General features: G+C 35.8%; 2 long non-coding RNA genes across 2 annotated transcripts in view; both read left to right on the top strand.

Annotated features, from left to right (window-relative positions):
* Positions 1 to 18,290, top strand: part of LOC139995189 (uncharacterized) — a 71,399-nt gene that overhangs the window by 28,697 nt on the left and 24,412 nt on the right. The window lies entirely within an intron of this gene.
* On the top strand, positions 15,731 to 18,219 carry LOC139994778 (uncharacterized). The gene is made up of 3 exons (XR_011801726.1): positions 15,731 to 16,186; positions 17,011 to 17,163; positions 17,993 to 18,219. It is a non-coding gene; the product is annotated as an uncharacterized lncRNA (long non-coding RNA).

Genomic DNA, 18,290 nt, shown 5'->3' with positions numbered 1-18,290 from the left:
ATTTCATGTTTAACTACATTAATACAATTGTTTTTGTCATAAACTGACATTTAATAGATATTAGCACATTTTTAAGTAAAAAAACTAGTGCTACAGAAGTAAATTTAATTTTATTTCGTAAAAAATATCGAAATTATAGAAACAATTATTGTAATGAATTGAGGTAGATATTAAACGTGTTGGCATGTTTAATAAAGAGACGAGTGATAAAATCGTAATAGTTACTTATATTAATATCAATGTAAGTATAAGCACAAAGATAGTGTATGCCGGTCGTAATTGTCACGTAAAATAAAAAAGAGAAATCGAAAATGAAAAATAAAAGATAAAAATAAAGAAATAAAAAGAGATAATTTATTTTTTAACGCTTGGTTTACACTAACTACAATTTACTTCTGAACTGCAGCCGCGACTTTTCAAGGCTGAAACTCTTACAACTTGACTTTCGGCGGAATCCGATTCTTTTCCTTTGTCATCCCTCAATATCCCCACTATCCACGCGTTTGTTAGGCGTTCTCGAACATTCGCCGAAAGGACCGTTGGGATATCGAGAGTTCATTAAGCACCTCGCTTCGGCGACATACATTGTCGCCGAGTGCCGCCACATCTTTATTTCTTATCTTTATTTATAAGCCCATCGGTTCCGAAGCGCGGCCTGGTCTCTGATGTGGATTAAGATGTGGTTGATGTTACATAATCGTCGCTCGCTCAATGCGACTATTCAACTCTCTAACTGTTTGTAGCAGAACTCGACAACAAAACTTTCCAACGGTTTCGTCGGTACAAGCATATCATCGAAGCGTAAGTGCTGACATGACGTAAGTGCGTAATGAGCCATCGATATTCCTACGGTTCTTCTGCCGAATGTTTGGAAGAAGGCGTGCGTGCCAAACGGTCGCGAACGCCTAACGAACGCATGCGTAGTGAGGATATTGAGGGGCGACAAAAAGAAACGAATCAGATGAAGAAAACAGTGGAGTTGTAATCGAGAAGTGAGAGTCGTCAGTTGGAATCGAGAGAGTTATACGTAAAGAGTTGAAAGCGAGAATTGTTAATAAATATACTATTAAACACCGTCGAGTATTTCTTTGGCACCCTACACATCCTACACCAATTCACCTTATGTTTAACTATTCGACTATATGACCCTCCTAGAGAGCACGTTCGTCTATTTGTATCGACAGGTGTTATTATAAAAAGTTCAAATGTAACTCCGATTGGAGATTATAAATAACGGCAATAATATTTTGTCTGGAGTTCGTTTACCTTTACATCTAGCAGACCAAAACAACGTTGGTATTTCAAAGCACAATAGTACGAGTCTCTGCCGATTTAAATCTTCCGTTGACTCATGTGTCATTACAGAATTATCGTAATGAATTGGAGGCATCAGTTTACAGTAGCAATTAAAAAATTATTAAATTTTATTGTATAATAATGGAAAAATCATTTTTCATCGTCAATCTGAACCGTTGTTACTGGTACATAAGGAACATCCTACTCGCGCGTAAGCTCATTTTTTCTTGAATCACCGCATCATGAAAGTAGGAAAAGAACTTTCACTTAGTTATTAATAATTTAATTATTAATTTATAACAATTAATGTAATAATATATTACGTTATAACATAATAATGTAATATAATAATGCAAGCCCATGGATGAGTGAAGTTAGAACTCAGCTTGAATGTCGAGATTTACGTGTAATGTTAAGTGACATATGAGCGGGTCTTGTTCGCAGTCACCTCGTTATTTTGATACATGGTAATTGACATAATTTTTCTAAAATAAATCTTTACATTGTTTTCGCAGGGACATCGTAAGGTACATGTACTTTACTTTCAATTAATTTTAAGATAAATGTATCTAGGCTAAGTCCATTGTGTGCGCGTTTTGTACAAAGATACATTTACTAACTTAGAGAAAAGTTAGTAGCTTCTTTTTTCAATCCTTTTAAATATTAAATTAACAAATAGAACAATTGAAAAGTGTTTGCAGGAAACACTGTAAGTACCAAAAAATAAGATTTTCAGAAGGAAAAGAAAATTTATGCCAAATTCATTGTTACGTCCGGTGACTCTTTACGTAATAATTAGTCGGATCGCAATAATCCTAAGGGACTGTTATAAAACTAAGCATTTGTATTCTACTGTTAGGGCCCTTAATCGTTATAAAATATATTCAAGTCGAGACATTCCTTATGGTTATTCCTCCATCAGGTAAAAAATGGGAAAGTCGAGTTTTTCCATGTTCAACGGTCATTTCCACCAGTAAGCAACCGGTGGTGGGGCGACCAACACCCAGCAGGAGTTTTCCTCTGCGACAGCATCATTACCGAACTTCACTGGTTCATCTTCCTCAGATCAGTTAACATCTCTTGACTGGTTTTCCATCTTTAGATCAGTCACATCGCTTGACTGGTTTTCCATCTTTCAGTCATCTGTTTATTTAACTTATATCGATACGCACCGAGCGTAACTGTCTATGTCTACAAATTGTTGGAATAAAGTATACATTGTAACCTGTTATTCTCAGTGTTATAATCAATTCAACCACCTCTATTATCCTAACCGAAATAGGGAATCGATCAGTTCGTATTCAGAAGTGATCAGAAGTTTTTATAGCTTCAGTTTTTATATTTCGTTGAAAGTTGAAGTTCGAAAAGCTACCAGTATGATTGCAATATAATGTACTTCAATTTAAGGAGATTTTAGTTCCAAGATCTTAATTAAGTTACTTTTTAAGCCACATTGTTGGGCGGTGAAGTTCAGCGGGGGGACTTATTCTGTGTTTTAAGTCTCAATTTTAAATCTTAGTCTAAGCTTTAATTTTAAGTCTACGTTTAAGCATTACTTTTAGGTCTCAGTTTTAAAACTTTTCAGTCGTAGTTTTAAGTTACATCGTTAATTTTAAGCATTATTATCGTACATATTAGGATTTTTTCGGAGTTTTTTGTTTCGGATGGGTAGAATAACGTGAATCATAGAAGTTGTCCAAAATAAGCATTAAAGCGTATAAAAAAAAAAAAAAATAATTACATAATAATTACGAGATGTCTCCTAGAAACATACTCAAAAGCCGTATCTGAAAAGGATCCCTTCAGAGGAGGATACGTTCATCCTGTTATTAAATAGGTTTTGAAGTTTGATATTTATTGATTCACTCAGATATAGTTTTTACGTTCTGTATTTCACCACCATGTACAGCCATATGAACACACCAGATACACTTAGATAATTAACACGTGGCCGACGCCTAAGACAAAGGAGCGTCGTTAGAAGTCGTACCAACTTATGTAAGATAGTGATCATACCAACCTAATATTTCCTCAACACATCCAAACCAGAATTAATTGAAATATGATGTAGTAGACGCAATACATGTTGGCCATCATGAAACAATATTATTCTTTGCAAAATATCGGCCATTTCATGTGCAATAACATAATAGCTTACTTAATTTGTCTCTTCTAGTAGTCCAATAGTTCTCTTCCAGAGGTTCATTCTTCCAAAAAATTATCAATTATAGATGTGTTGATACAGTTTGTAAGACCTTCACGAGCTGTATTTTCGTCCAGTCGCGGGGAAACGCGATCGTTTGATGTAGCGCGTCAACAGGAGTCGTAAATTCCCGTTACGATTACACGAATCGACACCACGAGCAGGGCGATCCCCTTATTTCTTTTGGGATAATAGGGGTGATTGGTTTTTAATATAACTGGAATCCACAGTTATATAATATATATATGTCGAAGATGAAAGGACAACGGGGTCACCCGTTGAAAAACCTCAATAGCATTCACAAAATAACCCAGACACAGTCATTCGAAACTTGAGACAATGAGCTTGGCCTCGAGGCGACGACCGGTCGCCGAGTGTAGCCACGATCACGGGATGAACGTTCCACCTAACAGAGATATGAAGTTACATAGCTTCCCTTTAAAGAATTCGCCGTACCGACACTTGACAATGAAACATTCCAGCGGCCACACGCAGACCCCATTTTTTGGGTAAGATGATCGCCAGATGCCGACGCATCATTCGCAGTTTATGTTCAGATAGCCTGAGGAACCGTTACAACTCTTACGATCTGGATAATTAAAGTCCTTCAGATTGGCAAACAGTCTTTATTATATCAGCCCGTATATCTGTCACCTATTGCGGCAAGATACGGGAGATCTGCTTTCCTCACGTACGACGCTTCCCGCTAGAAACTCTCTCTCAAGAGTGGCTAGCATCCTTTTCTAACCGCCAACATGGAGATTGGTCAATTAACAGCAACGTCTATTTCCCTCACCCTCCGAGAAAAGGCTTTCTTTGACGAATCCGATGACCTCGTGCCCTTAGGCACATCCCACCATAGTTTTCCTCTGCAGCGTCGTTGCGACGGAAAGTCATTCCTTTTCTTACAGTCTCATTAGTTAGGTACCTAGTGTGTTTGTACGATCAATGAATAATCTGCGTCTTAGCAAAGAGTTAATCAAGCGATCCTTGTATCACGAGGAGTAAGTCGAGTTCGACTTAGACTTTAAAGTAAAGTAGATCAGTTATCCCGTGGGTCGTGGATTCGCTATACCGACTCCACGATCATTGTCATTATCGTTCGAGCATTGAGACCGGTAGTTTATCTTGTATTTGTGACAATAAAAGATATCATCGATTGTACACCGACGATGAGCGACCTTGGCGAAGATTCTTTACACGCACCAAATCCAAGTGTTAACGCCAACCCGACATATATATTTACAGAATAGCTCGCGAAGGTCTTACAAACTGTACCAACACATCATTTTTTATATGAAATTGGTTTTTTTTTTTTTTTTTTTTTTTTTTTTTTTTTTTTTTTTTTTTTTTTTTTTTTTTTTTTTTTGATACATACGGTCGTACGACTTCGCTCATCGATTTCGTGTGCGCTTGCGAAAGTTCGGCATCTGCGGGTTTGTCGTTTCGATGCGGGGTAAAGCGTCAGCCGCTTGTTGTCAAACCCGTGCAGATGTTGCGCGACATCTTCGATATGCGGCGGTGGATAACTATCGGTACGATGCAGGCTTCAACGCACGGTCGCCGCGGTGTCGTAGTCCTTCTTCAGTCTGACGTGCAGAGGTGATGCTCAAACTTTTCATTGGCCGCATCACTCCTTGCTCATCGTCTCAAATCCCGCCTTGATCTGCTTGCATCGATAGAAGGCGAGGCATCGAGGTTGATTGAAGACGGAAGGGCCTGGCGTGGTTTTCGATATGAAGTACCGCACTGTGTCGTATTTTGTCGCTACTGAACGAGTGGACGAGTCACTTCTGAAAATTCGACGAGAAGTCGGCGATACGTCGATTTCAATGTGGTGTCGATTTCAAGGGTCGACCAGTAACCCGTAGTGGCTTAAGAAGTCCACGCCGATGAAAGACATGCTAACGTGAAACGCCGTTTCGTGTTCGTCGTAGTGGTAGGTGCACGGGGAACGGCACTTCTTCGCACGGTCCTGGATCGTCGTGTGGTAATAAGAGAGGACGGGTTGTGGCGATTCGGGTGCTTCCGGCTTCCGGGTGCCTTCCGTGGATGTTGTCGACCATCTTGATCAGGGCATTCGTTTTCGTTATCCTCAGCGCAGTTAGTACTTATTGTTTCTTCCAGATCGCCAGCACTAAATCGTCGGAGATCCGTATAGAGTTAAGACGGCGTCCTATCGCCCATTTCTTCGTTCTCGAACTCCCAGTGCAGTCTTGAACTGTTTGAGTCTGCGAATTCTGTACGAAATTGTCTGTCGGTACTCGTCATTGTGAATGTTCACTTCGAAATCTGTTACGTCGGCCGACTCTCTACCTAAACCAGGCCACTCACCGCGGGCAAGATAGCATCCAGATGTCTACACATCCTTATTGCGTACCCTCAATAGTTTTAAGGATCGACCATAAATCTCAGAAATTTTCTAGCTAAAGTCCTTCAGACCGAATAAAGATCTTTTTACTAAAGCGTTTTCTAAAGTTTATTGTTTACTACGAGAAGACACGGGAAGTTAGTTTTTCTCACATACGATGCTTGCCACCAGCAACTTTCTATCGAGGGCGGCTAAGACCCTTCTTAGTCCATCAACCCTTTTATTATCCAATCACAAGCAATATCTACTGCCCTCACTTTCCTAACCAAAATTGTCATCAACAAATCCGATGGTCCCGTGTGCTAGACACACCCATCACTAACTTTCCTCCGACACAGCATCGTCACTTAACTTCACTTATTCTTCACCGTTAGAATAGTCAACATATATATGTAACGGGTCTCTACCCTTAAATCAATCACTTACTTAATTTGTACCTACGCATCAGCGTAACTATCGTCTATACAAAATTGTTGGAATAAACATTATTTTATACGTGTTAATTCAGTCTTTACTCAATTAAACCACCCCTATTATCGTAACAGAAATAAGAGGATCGATCAGTTCGTGGCGTCGATTATCTAATCGTAAGGGGAATTTACGACTCCCGTTGACGTGCATTCTTGCGATCGTGTCTCTCCGCGAATGGTCGATTAAACACAATCACTTTTCGCACGTCTGTGTCATCAATTGTGGAGATTGTTTAGTCGTGTTCAACTCACGTCAGACCTTTCGGACTTGGCAAAAGTCGAGGAGGTGGTCGATCATCCGGTTGAGTTGTTCAAAATTTAGCGCAATGAGGCATGCAGGTACAAGGCATGGCCGGTGGATGTTTGCTGCTTGACTACTGTTTCGAAAGATTGTAAAGTGTCTGCGAGGAACATGTGTCTGCGAGAATTCAATAACGATGGTTTCGAAATTGTAACGGACAGTTGCAGCAAGCAAATCGACAATACAGACAATGTTCGCTCCTACTAACAGATTCGCTACGACAGTGTATAAGTCGCAAAATAAACTCGTTGATAACTGATCGATACTCGGTAGATACTCGTTGGTAATTACCATATATAATTATAGATACTGATTCGCGCGACTAACTGATAACTGAACTGCTTGCGATCGCGTCCGATTATTTATACAGGTCGGGGGTCAGTCGGAAAATTCGAATTCCATTTTGCTTGACGGTTGCACGTAGCGGCGAAATTGTTTTGCCCGCAGTTTATTTATTATTATATTACGTGTATCCTGACGATGTTAATACTCCGAGGCAAAACAATATGATTTGAATTGTCCTCTAACTCATGTCTCGCTATATTTATATAATTTTCCATTACATATCAATAAAACATAATACAATGGTAAAACTACGTAATTATATATTTACAGAATAGAACGTGTTACGTCGCGAAGCTTGATATGGATCGTGTTTCTAACCGTCTCTCGCAGTCCTCTAGCGTCATACACGAATCGTCTCATCTTCCCGACGGGGCATACAATGTATCGACGAGCGATGGTTGCCGCCCGGGAGCGAGTTCCAGAAACGTCGATTCGATCCGTTCTTTAATTTCACAAAGAAGTCGGCATACGTGATCATCGGCGAGAGCGGTGGCGTGATCCAAGAGCGGGGTCGTCTCCCCGAGAGGACAAGAAATTTTTCCTCAGAAATCCTACCGCATACATCTCAAACCCTAACGGATAAAATCGCGAATTCAACGAACATCAAAACATATCAAAGATCAAGTTCTCGGCGTTCTATCCATCAAATCGATCAATCTTCGGATTAATCAATTGCTGTGCTTTCCGACACGACGAAGTCAAACAATTTCTGTCGACGCAATAATTATTTAGGCTAGTGTAAATAAATATATATGTCGGGTTGGCGTTAACACTTGGATTTGGTGCGTGTAAAGAATCTTCGCCAAGGTCGCTCATCGTCGGTGTACAATCGATGATATCTTTTATTGTCACAAATACAAGATAAACTACCGGTCTCAATGCTCGAACGATAATGACAATGATCGTGGAGTCGGTATAGCGAATCCACGACCCACGGGATAACTGATCTACTTTACTTTAAAGTCTAAGTCGAACTCGACTTACTCCTCGTGATACAAGGATCGCTTGATTAACTCTTTGCTAAGACGCAGATTATTCATTGATCGTACAAACACACTAGGTACCTAACTAATGAGACTGTAAGAAAAGGAATGACTTTCCGTCGCAACGACGCTGCAGAGGAAAACTATGGTGGGATGTGCCTAAGGGCACGAGGTCATCGGATTCGTCAAAGAAAGCCTTTTCTCGGAGGGTGAGGGAAATAGACGTTGCTGTTAATTGACCAATCTCCATGTTGGCGGTTAGAAAAGGATGCTAGCCACTCTTGAGAGAGAGTTTCTAGCGGGAAGCGTCGTACGTGAGGAAAGCAGATCTCCCGTATCTTGCCGCAATAGGTGACAGATATACGGGCTGATATAATAAAGACTGTTTGCCAATCTGAAGGACTTTAATTATCCAGATCGTAAGAGTTGTAACGGTTCCTCAGGCTATCTGAACATAAACTGCGAATGATGCGTCGGCATCTGGCGATCATCTTACCCAAAAAATGGGGTCTGCGTGTGGCCGCTGGAATGTTTCATTGTCAAGTGTCGGTACGGCGAATTCTTTAAAGGGAAGCTATGTAACTTCATATCTCTGTTAGGTGGAACGTTCATCCCGTGATCGTGGCTACACTCGGCGACCGGTCGTCGCCTCGAGGCCAAGCTCATTGTCTCAAGTTTCGAATGACTGTGTCTGGGTTATTTTGTGAATGCTATTGAGGTTTTTCAACGGGTGACCCCGTTGTCCTTTCATCTTCGACATATATATATTATATAACTGTGGATTCCAGTTATATTAAAAACCAATCACCCCTATTATCCCAAAAGAAATAAGGGGATCGCCCTGCTCGTGGTGTCGATTCGTGTAATCGTAACGGGAATTTACGACTCCTGTTGACGCGCTACATCAAACGATCGCGTTTCCCCGCGACTGGACGAAAATACAGCTCGTGAAGGTCTTACAAACTGTATCAACACATCTATAATTGATAATTTTTTGGAAGAATGAACCTCTGGAAGAGAACTATTGGACTACTAGAAGAGACAAATTAAGTAAGCTATTATGTTATTGCACATGAAATGGCCGATATTTTGCAAAGAATAATATTGTTTCATGATGGCCAACATGTATTGCGTCTACTACATCATATTTCAATTAATTCTGGTTTGGATGTGTTGAGGAAATATTAGGTTGGTATGATCACTATCTTACATAAGTTGGTACGACTTCTAACGACGCTCCTTTGTCTTAGGCGTCGGCCACGTGTTAATTATCTAAGTGTATCTGGTGTGTTCATATGGCTGTACATGGTGGTGAAATACAGAACGTAAAAACTATATCTGAGTGAATCAATAAATATCAAACTTCAAAACCTATTTAATAACAGGATGAACGTATCCTCCTCTGAAGGGATCCTTTTCAGATACGGCTTTTGAGTATGTTTCTAGGAGACATCTCGTAATTATTATGTAATTATTTTTTTTTTTTTTTATACGCTTTAATGCTTATTTTGGACAACTTCTATGATTCACGTTATTCTACCCATCCGAAACAAAAAACTCCGAAAAAATCCTAATATGTACGATAATAATGCTTAAAATTAACGATGTAACTTAAAACTACGACTGAAAAGTTTTAAAACTGAGACCTAAAAGTAATGCTTAAACGTAGACTTAAAATTAAAGCTTAGACTAAGATTTAAAATTGAGACTTAAAACACAGAATAAGTCCCCCCGCTGAACTTCACCGCCCAACAATGTGGCTTAAAAAGTAACTTAATTAAGATCTTGGAACTAAAATCTCCTTAAATTGAAGTACATTATATTGCAATCATACTGGTAGCTTTTCAAACTTCAACTTTCAACGAAATATAAAAACTGAAGCTATAAAAACTTCTGATCACTTCTGAATACGAACTGATCGATTCCCTATTTCGGTTAGGATAATAGAGGTGGTTGAATTGATTATAACACTGAGAATAACAGGTTACAATGTATACTTTATTCCAACAATTTGTAGACATAGACAGTTACGCTCGGTGCGTATCGATATAAGTTAAATAAACAGATGACTGAAAGATGGAAAACCAGTCAAGCGATGTGACTGATCTAAAGATGGAAAACCAGTCAAGAGATGTTAACTGATCTGAGGAAGATGAACCAGTGAAGTTCGGTAATGATGCTGTCGCAGAGGAAAACTCCTGCTGGGTGTTGGTCGCCCCACCACCGGTTGCTTACTGGTGGAAATGACCGTTGAACATGGAAAAACTCGACTTTCCCATTTTTTACCTGATGGAGGAATAACCATAAGGAATGTCTCGACTTGAATATATTTTATAACGATTAAGGGCCCTAACAGTAGAATACAAATGCTTAGTTTTATAACAGTCCCTTAGGATTATTGCGATCCGACTAATTATTACGTAAAGAGTCACCGGACGTAACAATGAATTTGGCATAAATTTTCTTTTCCTTCTGAAAATCTTATTTTTTGGTACTTACAGTGTTTCCTGCAAACACTTTTCAATTGTTCTATTTGTTAATTTAATATTTAAAAGGATTGAAAAAAGAAGCTACTAACTTTTCTCTAAGTTAGTAAATGTATCTTTGTACAAAACGCGCACACAATGGACTTAGCCTAGATACATTTATCTTAAAATTAATTGAAAGTAAAGTACATGTACCTTACGATGTCCCTGCGAAAACAATGTAAAGATTTATTTTAGAAAAATTATGTCAATTACCATGTATCAAAATAACGAGGTGACTGCGAACAAGACCCGCTCATATGTCACTTAACATTACACGTAAATCTCGACATTCAAGCTGAGTTCTAACTTCACTCATCCATGGGCTTGCATTATTATATTACATTATTATGTTATAACGTAATATATTATTACATTAATTGTTATAAATTAATAATTAAATTATTAATAACTAAGTGAAAGTTCTTTTCCTACTTTCATGATGCGGTGATTCAAGAAAAAATGAGCTTACGCGCGAGTAGGATGTTCCTTATGTACCAGTAACAACGGTTCAGATTGACGATGAAAAATGATTTTTCCATTATTATACAATAAAATTTAATAATTTTTTAATTGCTACTGTAAACTGATGCCTCCAATTCATTACGATAATTCTGTAATGACACATGAGTCAACGGAAGATTTAAATCGGCAGAGACTCGTACTATTGTGCTTTGAAATACCAACGTTGTTTTGGTCTGCTAGATGTAAAGGTAAACGAACTCCAGACAAAATATTATTGCCGTTATTTATAATCTCCAATCGGAGTTACATTTGAACTTTTTATAATAACACCTGTCGATACAAATAGACGAACGTGCTCTCTAGGAGGGTCATATAGTCGAATAGTTAAACATAAGGTGAATTGGTGTAGGATGTGTAGGGTGCCAAAGAAATACTCGACGGTGTTTAATAGTATATTTATTAACAATTCTCGCTTTCAACTCTTTACGTATAACTCTCTCGATTCCAACTGACGACTCTCACTTCTCGATTACAACTCCACTGTTTTCTTCATCTGATTCGTTTCTTTTTGTCGCCCCTCAATATCCTCACTACGCATGCGTTCGTTAGGCGTTCGCGACCGTTTGGCACGCACGCCTTCTTCCAAACATTCGGCAGAAGAACCGTAGGAATATCGATGGCTCATTACGCACTTACGTCATGTCAGCACTTACGCTTCGATGATATGCTTGTACCGACGAAACCGTTGGAAAGTTTTGTTGTCGAGTTCTGCTACAAACAGTTAGAGAGTTGAATAGTCGCATTGAGCGAGCGACGATTATGTAACATCAACCACATCTTAATCCACATCAGAGACCAGGCCGCGCTTCGGAACCGATGGGCTTATAAATAAAGATAAGAAATAAAGATGTGGCGGCACTCGGCGACAATGTATGTCGCCGAAGCGAGGTGCTTAATGAACTCTCGATATCCCAACGGTCCTTTCGGCGAATGTTCGAGAACGCCTAACAAACGCGTGGATAGTGGGGATATTGAGGGATGACAAAGGAAAAGAATCGGATTCCGCCGAAAGTCAAGTTGTAAGAGTTTCAGCCTTGAAAAGTCGCGGCTGCAGTTCAGAAGTAAATTGTAGTTAGTGTAAACCAAGCGTTAAAAAATAAATTATCTCTTTTTATTTCTTTATTTTTATCTTTTATTTTTCATTTTCGATTTCTCTTTTTTATTTTACGTGACAATTACGACCGGCATACACTATCTTTGTGCTTATACTTACATTGATATTAATATAAGTAACTATTACGATTTTATCACTCGTCTCTTTATTAAACATGCCAACACGTTTAATATCTACCTCAATTCATTACAATAATTGTTTCTATAATTTCGATATTTTTTACGAAATAAAATTAAATTTACTTCTGTAGCACTAGTTTTTTTACTTAAAAATGTGCTAATATCTATTAAATGTCAGTTTATGACAAAAACAATTGTATTAATGTAGTTAAACATGAAATTGACCAGTGGTCAAGAATGAGCATCCATTCCAAAGAGAAAAGACTTTCTAATATGTTTCTATCTGTTATAATTTCAGATTTCCCGAAAATCTTTTTACTAGATTTGTGATTTCTACGACCCATCATACTATTCTAGAGCGAGTTGGAAATTTTCTTAGCTTCATGCTAAGCATATTCCGTTGTTTAACAATTATAAATCTAATATGTTTTCACACACACAACTCTGTATTATTTTATAATATAAGATTATATTAAAATATTAATTTAGTTTAATTATTAATTTAATTACTTATGTTGTTTTATTCAATAACATCTGTAATTTATATTTAATATACGGTAGAATTCCGTTTATTTAAACCTATCGTGCAACAAATACTTATGTCTTTACTAGATATTTGCGATTTCTCGTTCATATACTAGATTTCACGTTCAGATAAATGAATTCAATGACAAGAAGTTTACTTACTCGAGCGTTAATTAAAGTTTTATTTGAATAAACGGAGCGCGATCAAATCTGTGGTTCAAACGGATTTATAATTATAATTTTCGCGCTTTGACGTTATAAATTGTAGAGAATATGAAAAATATATTTCTTTCGAGGTCGATACTTCAGAACGCGAGGGCAGGAGTCCCATTTAATGTCACGTCTATGCTGTACTTACAATTATTCAAATGTTTTATACCATTACAATTAGTGTCTTTAAGAGTGCATCACATTTTTATACTGGCTTAATCATATACTGCCTTAAATGCGATTTTCGCTCATATTATCAGTAGTCAAACTAGAACAAAAAATATGCTATACAATTTGTATATTTTACATATATCTCCACATTCTACATGTCTACATGTAGGACAAAAATATTCATACACTTGGAATGTAAACACATTTCACACCAAAAAGCTACATGAAAATACCATATTACACCATTTATGATACCAAACACCCCTCAGGAAAAGCACACGGAGGGGCCACAGTGATAATAAGAAACGATATCAAACACCACTTACATAGTCAAATTAGTCAGGAACACGTTCAAGCAACCACCGTTACAATACAAATTAACAGCAATTACTTTCAGATGTCAGCAGTATATGTACCACCGCGATACAAAATGGCATTACAAAAATGGGAACAGTATTTTCAATCCTTAATACATCAAATACATCGCAGCGGAAGACTTCAATGCAAAGCACACGCTATGGGGCTCAAGAATTAACACACCTCGAGATAGAATACTAGAGAAATATATTCGAACTAGTTATCTCAACATATTATCCACAGGCAGACTAAGATACTGGCCGACAAATCTAAACAAAATTCCTGACTTGCCTGATTTTGCAGTTATAAAAGGACTAAACGCAAACAAATTAAAAATAACACCCAGTTTTGAGCTTAGCACCGATCATACACCGACAATAATAGAATATACAAGCAAACCAATACTTTATTGGAAATCAGAGTCTTTTTGCAATAAAAGCACCAAATGGCAAACATTTAAAGAACTAATCGAGAGCAGAATCAACTGCAATATTTCACTAAAAACACCCGAACACATCGAACATGCAGTAACAACATTGACAGAAATTATACAAAAAGCAGTATGGGCAACTACTAATTATGAATCAAACAACAGGCAAACAAAAATAATTCCACCAGACATCTTTGACAAAAACAGAGAAAAAAGAAAAGCTAAAGCAAAATGGCAAAAACGTGGAATACATGAAAACAAAAAACATGGAAAGGAAATAAAAAGTAAAATAAAAGATCATAAAAATAACGAATTCTCAAAATTCATAGATTAACTCTCTGCACATGAGAATGCCCTATCGAAAGCCATGAACAAAATAAAGAAGCCAGTAAAACTAATCTCAGCAATCAGAAAAACAGACAACACATGGGCCAGAAACAACGAAGAGCAAGCTGAAGAATTATCCAACCACCTTTGTAACACATTTACTCCACATAATATTAACAACAGTACCTCCAATTGTCATACAGACATAGACGTGCAAAATACTAGTACCTCAACTGACAAGCACTATACCATACCTGGTACAACTGCTCAAGAAGTTAGAAACATAATCAAGAAAACAAAAAATAGTAAAGCACCAAGAATCGACCTAATCAATGGTAAAATCTTGAAAACCCTTCCCCCAAAAGTAATACGATTAATGACAATAATATTCAATACAATTTTAAGAATTCAATATTTTCCTACTCTATTGAAACCAGCACAGATCATAATGCTACCTAAGCCAGGCAAAGACCCACAGCAAACTGCATCTTACAGACCAATATCACTACTTCATGTGTTTTGTAAAATACTAGAGAAAATATTATATGATCGCCTAAAATCAACAATAGAGGAAGAAAAATTAATGCCAGATCACCAATTTGGATTCAGAAACAAATACTCCACCATAGAGCAAATGCACAAGCTTGTCAATGAAATTTTACTAGCAATAAAAAAGAAACAATACTGTACAGTCCTCTTCATGGACATCGAGAAAGCATCTGGCAAAGTGAATCATGAAAGCCTCTTACAAACAATCAAAAACATTTCCCAGAACAAATCTACCACTTACTCAAATCATATCTAAACAATAGAACCTTTGTAGTAAAAATAAAGGACACATATTCTGCAGTTAAAGACATTAAGGCAGGGGTACTGCAAGAAAGCGTCTTAGGACCAATATTATATACAAAACCCATATCAAAAGAAGGCTAAGAAGAAAACATCCCACCATAATAGGCAAGCCGTAAGATGGTATCCATCCTGGAGGTAGCCATCCACGAGTTATATAGTAATAAAGTGTTATAAAAATTTATCAAATGTCCAACTGGACAAATTTTGAAAAGCACAAATTAAAAAAAAAAGGAGGAATGTGGAAATAAAAAGATCAATATTTTCTATAGTATTAAATACACACATTGAAATATTATAAATAATGTCAATGTTTGTGTACATTTATTATAGAGTTACATTAACAAATTCTAAAAAGCACAAATTAAAAAAAAAAAGAGGAGTGTGGAAATAAAAAGATCAATATTTTCTATATTATTAAATACATACATTGAAATATTATAAATAATGTCAATGTTTGTGTACATTTATTATAGAGTTACATTATTTATGATGTAAATGTCTCTTATGATGTACAAATACATATATTTGAATAATGTAGAAAATATTGTTCTTTTTATTTCTACATTTCAACTGTACAAACACTTTTGTTTTTCACTATACATATATACATGTATCTTGAATATTATACATACTTTGCATGTATCATGTTTAATGTATGATATGTGCATATAGATCTTGTTAAGACGGCTTGTTAAAATCGTACTTATACATCTATTTAATCAATCTTAAAATACAAATATTATACGTTTATATTCTTATATATTCGCGGGAGGATGTGCGCAGGTACCATGTTGTACTGCTGAATTGTAGCCAATCAACGAACAGCGTTGTAAGCAATTCGAAATAATAACGGTTGACCGACACGAAGCTCCGCACAGTCGTTCTGTGGATTTGGACGTGGTGAGATGTTCGTCGTGTTAAAGGGTGCCTACAATGTGGATATATATCAGTTAGTAATGAATGCTAAACAAAGAATTACAAAGTTAATCTGTTAAATTTTGTTAGAAGAAAATATATAAATACAAAATATGTTACACTTGATCGATTATTGTTTTATTTAAGGTAAATATTTTATATGTGTTTATACAATTAAAGATTTTGCTTAAGTATTCTAATATGAAACTGATATGTTTTATATAATTTAACCTAATTATTGCCGTATACCAAATATATTAAACCATATATATCAAAGATAAATAGAAGAGATCGTAGATCTAGACGTACGTATAAGAGAAATAAACGTGTAATATGTATTATAAAATACGGAATTTATGTTCTTAATTCAATCATATTTTTATTAACTGTGTAGATAGGTTCGTACTTTTCTATCTAATATTAATACACGACTACTTAGGAATATGTACAGAACTGAAGAAAATTATGCAATAAAATACCTATTTGTGATTATTGGTATGGGTCTACGTGACGATCGATAACAGTTAACTTTCCAATTTTCATAGTTGAGTTTGCGATGCGATATACGAAATTTGTTTAATCTCTATCCTTATTTGATACAAGATAATAGGTTTCAAAGGTTCATTTTTAAATTTAAAATATCTTTTGTCTCCTCCCTTTTTAATTAAAAGTTATAAATTTGCCATATTATCATACTACCTTTTTACCACGTTTCGTTATATTATATAACAACAATAAAATTTCTTGTCTATAAAACAATGAAAGAGCGTCCTAATGTAGATATTATATTAGCATGAAATATGTTCAAACAATGCTGAAAGTCATAAAGCGCTATGGGTTAGATTTCAGGTGTATATGAAAATTGTGTATATTAGCAAATATGTATATGTATATGTTTATATGATCTTCTTATATCATGATCTTGTAAAGTTTTTCAGTAAAATTACAATATCAATTTGTTTATGTTGCAGAATAAATAAAGGTAGTACCCATGTATAGATGTATATATAGATTCTTATGGAATCGGAGGATTGAATTGTCAAGATTGTTTCAAATGTGTTCCAGCAAGAGTTAATTATATCCATATTGGTCATATGTCACTGTTACATTTCATAAATTAAATTGTGAGTATAGATATAAAATTGTATTAGATATGAAGTAGCAGGCAGGAAACCATTAATATTGATACATAGATTTTATATCATATAGTTACTTATATATATATAAACGATAGTTTTTCAATGCGTTAATATAAGCGTTAGTTTTTCAATGTTAAAACCCATCTTTATTTGTATTAACATTAATATATGATAAGCAAGCATTGAACTATTGAACCTTTGTTTGTTCTTCTATTTCTTGTCATAACTTATATGTGCTGATGGTTTATTTTGTTTAAATATGTCGACGTTTCTTTTATAAACGTAAAAATATTACAACATTGCAATGTTAAACTTGAGAATGTTCTTTTTCTATATAGATCAAATCGCTTCAAAATTATTTTTTTCTATATATTGAGAAACATTGATTATGGAATTTGTTAAGATTTTAAGAATTGGACCAATTTGATTGATCAATGATTAACAGAAGAGTGTGCTTTAATCATGTATGTTAGATAACAATTCATTAAAAAGTTTTAGCAAGTGAAAGAAGATAAATCTTGAGAATATTTTACAAAATTGTCAATATTATAGCTATAAATTCATTTATAACCTATCAATAAATTACACTATAAGGATAATACAATTTTTTATTTTAACTCTGTAAGTTACTTGTTTTTATCAAAATTTTTTTATTTAAAAGCATTTGATGAAATTCAAACAAATAACGACAAAATATTGTAACATTTTAACTTAATTGTTTGCATTAAATATATAATTCAATACGATACTCTTATAACATAATCATGTTTCAATTTTAATTTTTGCGTTCATCTAACTTGCTTTAATTTTTTAGGGTGCTCAAAGTCTTTGGATCTCCAAAACCTTGTGCATGGATTTTGTGTTATTCAAATAAACCTATTCTCCTGTAAGGTAAATCATTATAAATCTTCTCTTACGTTGGTATGGTGAGTCTTTTTTTTATTATCTTTATTACGAAATGTGTGTAATCATGCGTTCTCCTTTTTATTATGACGGATTTAAATGATGTACTGTACGCCTTTACCAATGAATGCTTACAAAATGGCCATGATGCTACTCGATGCAATAAGCTTGGTATTAAAAATATAATTAAAAACATCGGACCAGCGGAG

This window comes from Bombus fervidus, chromosome 15 (genome assembly GCF_041682495.2).
Source record: "Bombus fervidus isolate BK054 chromosome 15, iyBomFerv1, whole genome shotgun sequence".
Classification (NCBI taxonomy): domain Eukaryota; kingdom Metazoa; phylum Arthropoda; class Insecta; order Hymenoptera; family Apidae; genus Bombus; species Bombus fervidus.
Note: the sequence above shows the minus strand (reverse complement) of the source record. Positions and strands in the feature narration are given on the sequence as shown.